At 33.0% G+C, this 12,301-nt stretch overlaps 1 pseudogene; it reads left to right on the forward strand.

Moving 5' to 3' along the window:
- The first annotated feature begins 9,459 nt into the window (after positions 1-9,459).
- Positions 9,460-9,981, forward strand: LOC116584632 (annotated as a pseudogene).
- Positions 9,982-12,301: the final 2,320 nt, after the last annotated feature.

The following is a 12,301-nucleotide window of genomic DNA, read 5'->3' on the forward strand; positions in this document are numbered from 1 at the left end:
CAGCTGAGAGATAGAATGGTTGAGAAGGAGATAATATGAAACTCTTTTCTGTAACGGTATCAGTCTTGAGAATGTACTGAAGTTTGTTTGTTTGTTTGTTTGTTTATCTTCTTAGACATAGTTCAGTTTCCACTATCTACAGAATGTCTTGGGACATTAGGGCACTGATGAAATTGAGTATATATTTAGACATAAGAAACTTTACATACCTTTAAGAAGTAGCAGTATCAATCTTTCATTTATGGTTATATAGGTGGTTGGAATAATTTTGTGAGTACAATAAAGTATGAGGTACTTTCAGTACTGTCTAATTGCATGGATGTGTATAAGTCTTTAATATTTTTAAAAATTTGAAACGAAGTTGTTTTACTTTTTTACACCCAGTGTTCTAAATCTTTATCTTTATCTTCAGCCTGTTTCCTTCAATGTCCTTAACCCGCCAAAGAATTCTTTTTTCTAAATTATCTATGGGAAGAAACTGGCATTGAAAAAACAACAGGGGGAGCCTGGGTGGCTCAGTTGGTTAAGCATCTCTTGATTTCAGCATGGGTCATGATCTCGGGGTTCTTAGACTAAACCCTGCTCCAGGCTCCACTCTGAGTGTGGAGCCTCCTTGCAATTTTCTCTCTCCACCTTCCTTCTGCCCCTTCCCCAAGCCCTCTCTCCCACTTTCGGGGGGAAAAAAAGACAACAGATGTTAAACAACATGAAATATGATATTTATTCAGTGAGATGATTGGATTGCAGTTTGGCCATCAGTGAGGAAACTAGGAATAGTTTTCTCTGTAAGTCACACGACATAGAGATACTTTGAAACTGTTTTATGATTCTAAATTATTCATAGCAAGTGCTAAACTGATTTAAGTCTGACCACCTTCGATTGTTTTGGTCAGGTGAGAATGTTAATTGTGTCAAATGACTGATTTTACTTGATTGTACTTATTCTATACCTATGCATTGATACCTATGCATCTATACCTATGCATTGATACCTATGCATCTATACCTATCTATATATGTGAGTGTGTGCATATATAGTATATACACTCAGGCACTGAGACATATACTAACCCATTTACGTCTACATATTTTTAGAACTTTTTAAATGTTCTTGACAACTTAATTTGTAATGATCAAAACCTGGCAACAAAAAAAATGCCCATCAACAGGTGAAGAGAAAAGCAATTATGGCATGTCCATACAATGGAATACTACTTAGTAATAAAAGAGACAAATTATTGACACACAACATGGGTGGAATTGAAAATATTAATGATGAGTGAAAGAAGTCAGACAAAATGAAATACACGCTATATGATTCCATTTATATGTGTCTATAAAATGCAAATAAATTTATAATAACAAAAAGCAATCAGTGGTTGGAAGTTTTGAAGAATGATAGATATATTCATTATTTTTATTTTGGTGGCGACTTCACAGATATATTCATATGTCAATACTAAACTTCCTACTCTAAATATGTAGTGCTTAGTATAGGTTAATTATTCCTCAGTGAAAGTAAGAAAGTTAAGGTTATAAAAGCTAAGGTTATATAAGTTTGTATATATATACACACACACACACACATAACACATGCAAGTATGTATGTATGTTGTATGTATATTTGAAGAAAAAAATAATTCTCAGAATTTTAATTAAATATATACTCTCTAGCCTAAGAGGAAATTATTGAATTTATATTAAAGGGTATATTTCATTAACACATTCCCTAAAAGTAATATTTTAAACTAATTTCCTTTGCTACAAAGAAAAAATAATTAATTTCCTTTGCTGTAAAGAAAAACAATTAACATTTCCAGTTTGCCCTACCTGAAATCAAAGTAGTGCTTTTAATTTCCAAAAGACAAAAGTTAACAAAAACAGAAGTTTAAGTCTAAGATGTATTCTACTGAAATGTCTCCTAAATGCATCCTCAGTGATTAACCTGTTACTGAAACCAGTGCACATTTTGTGGTTTTGTATTCATCACTGGGGACTAAGTCTTGCTTTTCAATTACTCTTCTACTTAGAAAACATAGAACAATAGTCTGCTGATGATAGAAGATTCCTCCTCCAAAACAAAAATGTTCTGAAAATGAAAATCCTCAGAATTCACAGTGTTTCAATTTAAGCATACTAATGACACCAAATAATCATCTTTGACTTGTAACTGACATTCTTTTTTGCAGTTTTGCTGATAGTTTCTTAAATCAAGGGAGAATTTGAAAATTATCATAATATCCTTATGAAAATTATTTTGGTGCTTCAGCTATGACATACTAAAAGTCTGCAATGCTCACCTTGCTAACTATGCATATATTTTTGATAATATTTTTTGAAAAGCCATCTTGTACCCTCGTAAAAATTTAAAAATGCACACACTGTAGTGTTACTATATTAGGTAAAACAAAATTTAAAGTTATGTAATTAAAATCTATACCTTTTCAAACTTTTATTTGTAGTTAACACATAGTGTAATATTGGTTTCAGGTGTAGAATTTAGTGATTCCTCCCTTACATATAACATCAGTACTCATCACAACAAGTGTCCTCCTTAATACTCATCACCCATTTAACCCATCTCCTATTCATCTCCCCTCCATCAACCCCGAGTTTGTTCTCTAGTTAAGAGTCTCTTATGGTTTTCTTCTCTTTTTTTTCCCCCTTTGCTATGTTCATCTGTTTTGTTTTTTAAATTCCACATATGAGTGAAATCATATAGTATTTGTCCTTCTCTGACTTATTACACACACACACACACACACACACACACACCCCATGTAATATAGCTTTGATTTTGCCCATCCTTGGAGGGACCTTGGGCACACATCCTGTTATCTTTATGAAACGTCAATGAAGAACCACCCATGGGATGAGGTAATGTCATTACATGTCTTATAAAAACTAATGTTGTACTGTATGGTGACTGACACAACATAATGAAATAAAACAATAAAATAAAAGTATACAGACTCAGAAAAAAAATAAAGGTATATAGACTCAAGAAAAAGAAAAAAGAAAAAAAATACTGATCCTGCATACATTGCTCCTTTTTCAAATGTGAGAAAATTGAAAAATATCCACCACTAAGTAAGTCAGATAATCTGTGTCCCTGTTTAATACCCTTCCTGTCAGGATGTGGCCAATTCACCAACATACAGTGACAAATAAAACCACAGCAACCCTTCAGCATATTGACTTTTGAAGATTATATAGAAAAAGCTTGAATAATCTGTTATAGTTGAAAAGACACCTTTAGTTTAATATTTGATTAATACAATAATGCCACCAGTATACCAGTTCTCTTTACTTTTGTATTCTACTATATTCCCAAAATTTGGCTAGACTCTCCAAGATATAAAGAATCAATAGTATTGTGAATGTAATGAATCTTACTTCCTTTATACAAATTCATAGTAACACATTTAACCAGTCATAGCATTATATAGCATTATCCATACATATGAAAATAATTTTTAATGAATTGCAATTGACTTTAGATAACTTCACAGTGTACACTTAAACTACCTTATCTAGTAATAAATATTATCAAGGCTTCTCTTATTATCTTAAAAACCTGTTAACCTGTTTAAAATTAAATGTTCCTTTTACTGACTTTGTTTTAAAATGTAATGGAATGTGTAATATAACTCTCTGAAAAAGTTGATTTTTTTTTTTTTTTTGGCTCTTCAAATTGAAAGTGGTTTAGAACACTTGTGGGGTTTTTTTGGGGGGGGTAGTTTCTTTTCTTTTCTTTTTTTTTTAACTGAAATCTTAGAACTCATACCTGAACAGCCTTAAGGTTGCCTTCTGTTTTTATTTTCAAATGAAGAAATAGGTTAATTAGAAAGAAAGGGGGAAGGTATTCACATATTTCAAGACTGTGATTTAATCCTCTATCCTTATTACTTCTAAAACCTTGTTCTTTATTCCTGGCTCATCTTTTTAACTCCTCCATTTGGAAATAACAGTATCAGTATGAGCTCTTGAAATATCAAATTCTTATACTGTTACAGTAGTTATAAATCTTAATTACATTAACATCTGCAAAAGGGTAGAAAGCTTGGTGGTTTTGGAACTTAAGCCAAGATCTATCTTGCATAAGTTTGTATGGTGATGAAAGCTGAAAGCTGAAACATAATCAAACTTTCCAGAAACCCACTAAATGTAGTGTTTAGTATACCTATAAGTAATAAAATTCAGGTGATTTAAGAAAGCTATTATTTGAGAATCTTGATTTATTCACAGGATTTGATGCAGATCTTCCTAAGGAACATCTATCATTTTGCCATATTTTTTTTTAAAGATTTTATTTATTTATTTGACAGAGAGAGATTACATGTAGGCAGAGAGGCAGGCAGAGAGAGAGGAGGAAGCAGGCTCCCCGCTGAGCAGAGAGCCCGATGCGGGACTCGATCCCAAGACCCTGAGATCATGACCTGAGCCGAAGGCAGCGGCTTAACCCACTGAGCCACCCAGGCGCCCTCATTTTGCCATATTAAAAGAAGGAAGTCCTACCATTTGTGACAACATAGATGAACCTTAAGGGCATTATACTAAGTGAAATAAGCCAGAAAATGAAAGACAAATACTATATGATCTTACTTATATATGATATCTTAACCATAGACTTATGAGTAACATTGATAAAGTCACTTATCTGATGGTGTATACTTTAATATGTCCTATTCCTGGACACTATTTAGATTATTCAGGCCTGTTTTGTTCTTTAATTTTTTTTCTGTTTATTTCTGGTATATTTATTCTGTTCCACTGATCTATGTGTCTGTTTATGTGCCAGTATTATACAGCTTTTATTACTACAGATTTGTAGTGTATCCTAAAATTTTGTATTATGGTACCTCTAGCTTTGTTCTCCTTCCTCAAGGTTACTTTGGCTATTCTGATCTTCCATAGTTCCATATAAATTTCTGAATTATTTGTCCCAGTTTTGTGAAAAATGCTGTTGGTATTTTGATAAGGATTGCATTGAATATAAGTATTGCTTTGGGCAATAAAGACATTTTAACAATATTGATTCTTCCAATCTATAAACAAGAAATATCTTTCTATTTTTTGTGTCCTCTTCAAGAAACAGAATAGAGAATCCAAATTTTAAACTCAAGAGAATATGATTAATTAATCTATGACAATTGCAGCAAGAATATACAATAGGGAAAAGACAGCCATTCAATAAATGGTGCTGGAAAAATAGGACCAGCTACATGTAAAAGAATGAAACTGGACCGCTTAACACCATACACAAAAATAAACTCAAAGTGGATGAAAGACCTAAGTGTGAGACCTGAAACTGTAAAAATCCTAGGAGTCAGCACAGGCAGTAACTTCTCTGATATCATCTGTAGTAACATTTTTCTAGGGATGTCTCCTGAAACAAGGGAACAAAGGCAAAAATAAACTATTGGGATTACGTCAAAATAAAAAGCTTTTGCACAGCAAAACAAAATGGCAACCTGTGGAATGGGAGATTATTTCCAATGATACATCCAATAAGAGGTCCATATCCAAAATGTATAAATAACTTCTATAACTCAACACCAAAAAATATCCCCAAACAATCCAATTAAAAATTGGGCAGAGGACCTGAATGAACATTACTCCAAAGAAGACATATAGATGGCCAGCACACATGAGAAAATCCTCAACATCTCTCATCATCAGAAAAATGCAAATCAAAACCACAATGATATATGACCTTACACCAGTTAGAATGTCTAAAATCAAATTGATAAGAGATAACAAGTTTTGGTGCAGATGTGGAAGAAAAGGAATTCTGTGCACTGTTGGTGGGAATGTACTATGGTACCACTGTGGGAAACAGCATAGAGATTATGCAAAATATTAAAAACAAAAATACCATATGCTACAGTAGTTCCACTATTGAGTATTTAATGGAAGAAAACAAAACACTAATTTGAAAAGATATATATATTCCTTTGTCTATTGTAGCATTACTTATAATAACCTAGATACAGAAACAACATAAGTTGAATATGACAAATATTATATATATACATATAGATTCAAATACACATACATACATACATATATGCACACATACATACGATGGAATATTACACAGTAAAAAAAAAAAAGGATGATTGTACCATTTAAGACAACATAGATAGACCTAAAGGGTATTATGCTAGGTAAAATAAATCAGAACAACAGATGCCATATAAGTCTATTCATAAGTGGAATCTTAAAAAAAAAAAAAAAAAGAAAAAGAAACAAAACACAAAAACAGAATCGGATCTAAAAATACAGAGAACTGATGGTTTCCAGACAGGAGGGGAGTGGGGGCTGATCAAATGTGTGAAGGGGAGTAGGAGATAATACACTTCCAGTTATGGAATGAATAAATCATGGGAAAGGCACAGCATAAGGAATATAATCAAGGATACTGTAATAGTGATGTAACAGGACAGTTGGGTAGTTACACTTGTGGTGAACATAGCTTAATGTCAGAACTTGTCAAGTCACTAATTGTACACCTGAAACTAATGTAACATTGTGTATCAACTATACTCACCTTTGTTTCTCATAAAGACCTGAGTTATTGGAATGCCCCGCTGCCTTTTGAGAGCAGACACTATTTCAGCAAAGAAAAAGAAAAAGGAAATTGTTAGCCTTCTTTAATTACTTTGGAAAAAAAATTTAATGAGGATGAATATTCGAATAATAGCCTATATATATATTATATATGACATATGAAATTTTATCTTCTTAGCCTATTGTTTTGGCTAAAAAGTCAAAAAAGTCTTCAGAGTGAGAATACTTCAGAGCTAGATATACAGATTCTTAATTTTCTTTACTACTGGCCATTGTTCCATAAATTGATTGATTAAATTTTAAAGAGTAACACTTAGCTTAATTTTAAAAACATGATCTCAAAGAAGTCAAGATTCTTCTAATTTAGAAAGGCAAGTTATAATTGAAGTTTATAATAGCATTAAACTTATGTTCTGCTTGACTTCTTTTAACCTCAGCTGTTAAAGCTTTGATAAACTCTGTATGCCTTTAGAAGAGTCATTTTGCCTTCTCTGAGGTTGTAAATAATGGATTAGTAATGTATAATGTGTTTCTGAAAGCGAGTACTGCCTTGTTTAACACTATCTGTCAGTTATAATGATGCTGAAATAGAACTCAATGTGAAAGGAACACTGGAGAATGTACTGCTGCTCAGTGTGAATATGAATTAATTTGTATCAGTTGTAAAATTCCTTCATTTTTTAATGCAATTATGTGTTACCTGTATCTCAGAAAGATAGCCAAGTATATGGCATTTTGGTTTGATACTTTTTGATAGGCTGAAATATAGATAATATTATAAGCTTGACTTAAAGAACATTAGGAAAACTTTTTTTTTAAATAAAGACTAAGATTTTTAGGGCATCATATGGTGCTGGAATCTGTATCTGAATTAAACATATTCTTAAATGTTTATAATAAAGTTTTTGAAAAATCTGATTGTGAGCAGTTTTAAAATTGTTCTCAACACAGAAATTCTGATAGCATGTTAGATTCAGCTTAAAGTAGCAAATGAATTAAAATATGTTTGCTATAACTTGCCAACATCCTAAAATCAGATTCAGACAATGTGCTTGAATTAATGTGAAATGTCAGCTCACCAATTGAGAAATCACAGCTCAATTGCCTTAAAAACCAGGTAGGCTCTAAGAAACACAATTCTTATCACAGATTATTTTTCATATTAGAGAAAAAGAAAAGAGGGCACCTTGTGAACTCTCATCAGTAGATTTGGTTGCAATAAAGTGAATCTGAAAAAGTTAATCTTGGGATGTCTGGTTGGCTCAGTCAGTTAAGTATCTGCCTTGTGTTCAGGTCATGATCTCACGGCTCTGGGATTGAGTCCCACATAGAGCTCCCCGCTCATCAGGGAGACTGCTTCTCCCTTTCCTTCCTCCTTCTTGAGCACATGTGCTCTCTTGTTCTCTGGAAAATAAATAAAATCTTTAAAAAAATGAATCAATATGTTCTGGGAAATATTTGAGTTCTCAAATGAGATGACCTCAAATTCATTTACATGTGTCTGTGTTGACAAATGTTTCTAGACTTGAGTGTATTGATAAGCTAACTACCACAAAAAAAAAAAAATGCTGCAAATAGTCTTTTTTTTTTTTTCATAAAATCAGGCTTGTTATGTGTGATTTACTATTTTTTTAAAACATGACACTTCATGTTAAAGATGCCCCATTGCTACAATTTGAAATTTACTATACAAAATTGACTTATTTTTAGAATCAAACATATTTTAGGATCACTTTTGTTAAATACCATACATAGCTTAATGCCTAAATGTATGCACTAAGTGTATATCTAAATATTTTGGATTTAATTTCACTCATGAGTTAAGGACTTTCACAACAATGTGTATACCAGAATTGTTCAGAAATACCAACACAATTTTCTCACAAATACTCAGTTAATTACTACTGTATTTCCCACAAATTTTGAACAAAGGAGGAACAATGGAGGAACAAATCCATTAAGAGTTTATGTGATTCCACTGCACATTTCAGAAAAGTCAGTGGCAATAATAATAGCTATACTAATATCCTACCATTTAACAGCTATTGGTATTTTCACTGTGTCAGGGTAATGTGCAAACTGTATTACAGGGACCAACTCATGACTGAAACATAATTTTATATATATAATATAGTTAATGCTCCCATTTTAAAAAATGAGAAATAGTGGCATATGGAAATAGAACTTGCCAGGGTTTTTGGTAGAAAAGATTTAACTCAGGTTTGTTTACTCAAACCCTCCTCATTCCAAGGATGGCTTGGTCATCATTTTCTAAAGCATAAACTTTGAGCCCTTGGAACATTTTGCCTAATAGGAATTTTTTGTTATGTCTGAGACCATATTGTAATCATTTGGCAAGTTTATCCTAAAATGCGGCTTATGATGAATAAATGTTTTCTTTCTGTGAAGTTAGACTAGAATCTGAGTAGCTAAGGTCAGTCATATGGGCACTGCAAGCTCACATGACTGACTCACAATCAAAAGCCTGGACACCAAAGCACAACCAAGCTTTCTGGCTGAGAATGCTCATGTGTGTTCTCATATCACTGTTGAGAGTAATAAGAATATCTCCATGCAAATCCATGGGGACACCTGGAAGCTTGTACCAAGTGGTTCCTAGACTTTACCTCATGTAACATTCCCCTTTGTTATTGTCACTATAATAAAGCCAAGTCATCTCTATTTAATATTGTATTCTATTTGCAGATAATATAATTTATATCTAGAAAATCCTGAAGACTCCATCAAAAAACTGTTAGATCTAATTAACAAATTTGTTATGTTGCCGGATACAAAATTAACATGCAAAAATCAGTGGCATTTCGATTGTGTGTGGCTGCGCTGGCTTTCCATCTCTCACACCAGTGTCTCAATCCACATTTGACCATGCCTTTCACCCGAGTCTCTTTCCAGCACCTTATGTTGGATAACAATCAGACTTACCTGGGAAAACTCCAGGCTTCCAAGAAACTGCCATGTGAGAACCCAGCTCACCTTGCTCAGCAACAGGAACCCTGTAGTTGGCTCAGCTCAACTCCCACAATCACCTCCATGAGGCGGGATGTTTATTTTTTTGATCCTAAGATACCAAAAGATGACCTGATTTTCCACTTAGCAGCCTTGTACAACCACCACACAGGGATATTCAAGAACAAAAGTGAGATATTCTTACACTAGGAGACTACCCAGGATACCCATGGAATCATCAAGACCCAATTCCCTGGAGAACTTTTACCCCCTCCTCCACCACCTTCCATCACTTCCCAGTCTAACATCAGATACTGGATCAACCCTAAGAAGGAGTCTATTCATAGCATTCAGGGATCCATAGTGTCCCCTCACACTGTAGCCACCAATGGAGGCTACTCCCAAAAGAATGATGATGGCTTCTTCTCAACCCAATGTTGAGAGGCCCCTGGACTAATTAATCATAGTCGAACATCTGCTGCCTACCTCCATTAAATAGATTTTTGCTGAAAAAAAAAAAAAAAAAGATCAGTAGCATTTCATACTATTGCTACTGTTGTTACTAACAACAGATTAATTTGAAAGTCAAAGAAAACAATCCCATTTACAATAGCATCAAAAACAGTAAAATACTTAGGAATAGATTTAACCAGAAGGTGAAAATCTCCACACTAAAAACTATAATACACTGATGAAAAGAGTCAAAGACACAAATTAAATGGAAAGATAGCCAATATTTATCGGGATTGGAAGAATTAGTATGGTTTAATATGTCCATACTACCCAAAGCCATCAATAGATTAAATACCTATCAAGATTTCAATGGCTTTTTTTTTTTTTTTTACTTATAACAGAAGTAGAGAAACTACTAGTAAAATTTATATGGAGTCACAAAAGACCCTGAACAGACAAAGGGATCCTAGGAAAGACCAAGGCAAGAGACAGCACATTCTTGATTTCAAGCTATTTTAGAAAGCAGTAGTAATTGCAACAGTGTGATACTGGCATAAAACAGACACAAAGACCAATGGAACAGAACTGAGAGCCCCATATATATGTATGTTAATTCTGAATATATATATATATATCTCAAATCAACTCAAATTCGAAAAGGGAGTCAAGAATGTTTAAATAAATAGTATTAGAAAAACTAGTAGAAATATTTTTAGGAAACTAGAAATTGGATATTCACATGTAAAAGAGTAAAATTAGACCCTTGTCTTACACTACTCACAAAAATGAACTTGAAATGGATTAAGGACCCAAGTATAGAAAACCATAAATCACAAAACTCCTAGAAACCATAAAACTCCTTAGGGCAGAAAAATAGGGAAAAGCTCCTTGACATGAGTCTTAGCAGTGATTTCTTAGGTTTGACCTCTAAAGCACGAGCAACAAGATAAAAAATAAACAAGTAGAACTATATCAAACTAAACAGCTCTGAATAGCAGAAGAAACAATCAACAAAATGAAAGTCTACATACATGATGGAAGAAAACTACATATCTGATAAGGGCTTAAAATCCAAAATATATAAAGAACTCCTATAGCTCAATAGCAAAAATAATAATAATTCAATTAAAAGATGGGCAAAGGATCTAATTAAATAATTTTCCAAAGAAGATATAACAAATGGCCAACAGGAACCTGAAAAGGTGTTCAACATCACTAATGATTAATGGAGATGCAAATCATAACCACAATGAGAGGGGGCACCTGGGTGGCTCAGAGAGATTGTGTCACACCTATTAGAATGTCTGTTATCAAAAAGAGAAGAGACAAGTGCTGACAAAGACAGAGAAAATAAATCTTTGTGTACTGTTGCTGGGAATGTAAATTGGAATAGCTAATAGAGAAAAGAGTATGGAAGGTCAAAAAATGGATCTACCATATGATCCCGCAATTTCACTCTTGGGGATTTATAAAAAAAAAAAAAAAATTGAAAATACTATGTAAAAGAGATCAGTTTCTGTATGTTCATAGCAGCATTATTTACAATAGTGAAGATATGGAAACCACCTGTGTTCATTGACAGATGAGGGGATAAAGAAGTTGTAGTATATACATATGAAGGCATTAGAATATCATTTGGTCATAAAAAAGAAGGAAGTCCTTTCATTTGTGACAACATGAATGGACCTTCAGAACATTATCCTAAGTGAAATACGTCATAGAGTGAAAGGGAAATACTGTATGATCTCACTCATATTTGGAATCTAAAGAAAAAAAAAAAAAAGTCCTCAGAAAGGATGTTATATGTTTGGTTACCAGGGGTAGGGACTGAGGTAATTAAATGTAAGTGCCCCAAATGTACAAGATGAATGGATACCAGGAATATAATGAACAACATGATGATGATCATAAGTAACACTGCCGTATATGTGCATATATGTATATATATGTATATATGTATGCATATGTATATATGCCATATATGTGTATATGTACACACACAGAGAGATGAAAGTAAAGAGTAAATCCTGATTTCTAATCACACAGAAACTTTCAGTACTTTTGTATTTTCTATTTTATGTATTTTTTAATAAGATGATGAATGGTAACTTAACTTGTAATAATTTCACATTATATGTACGTTAAATTATGCTGTATACCTTAAACTTCTACAAGTGTTTTATGTCAACTATATCTCTAACACTGGAAAAAACTAAAATAAAGACTTTATTTTTACAACAGAACTGAATGGAAGATATATGTCACATAGTCCCTGGCAAATATGAATCAAGCCACTATAATATACATG

This window comes from Mustela erminea, chromosome 2 (assembly GCF_009829155.1).
Source record: "Mustela erminea isolate mMusErm1 chromosome 2, mMusErm1.Pri, whole genome shotgun sequence".
In the NCBI taxonomy this organism is placed as follows: domain Eukaryota; kingdom Metazoa; phylum Chordata; class Mammalia; order Carnivora; family Mustelidae; genus Mustela; species Mustela erminea.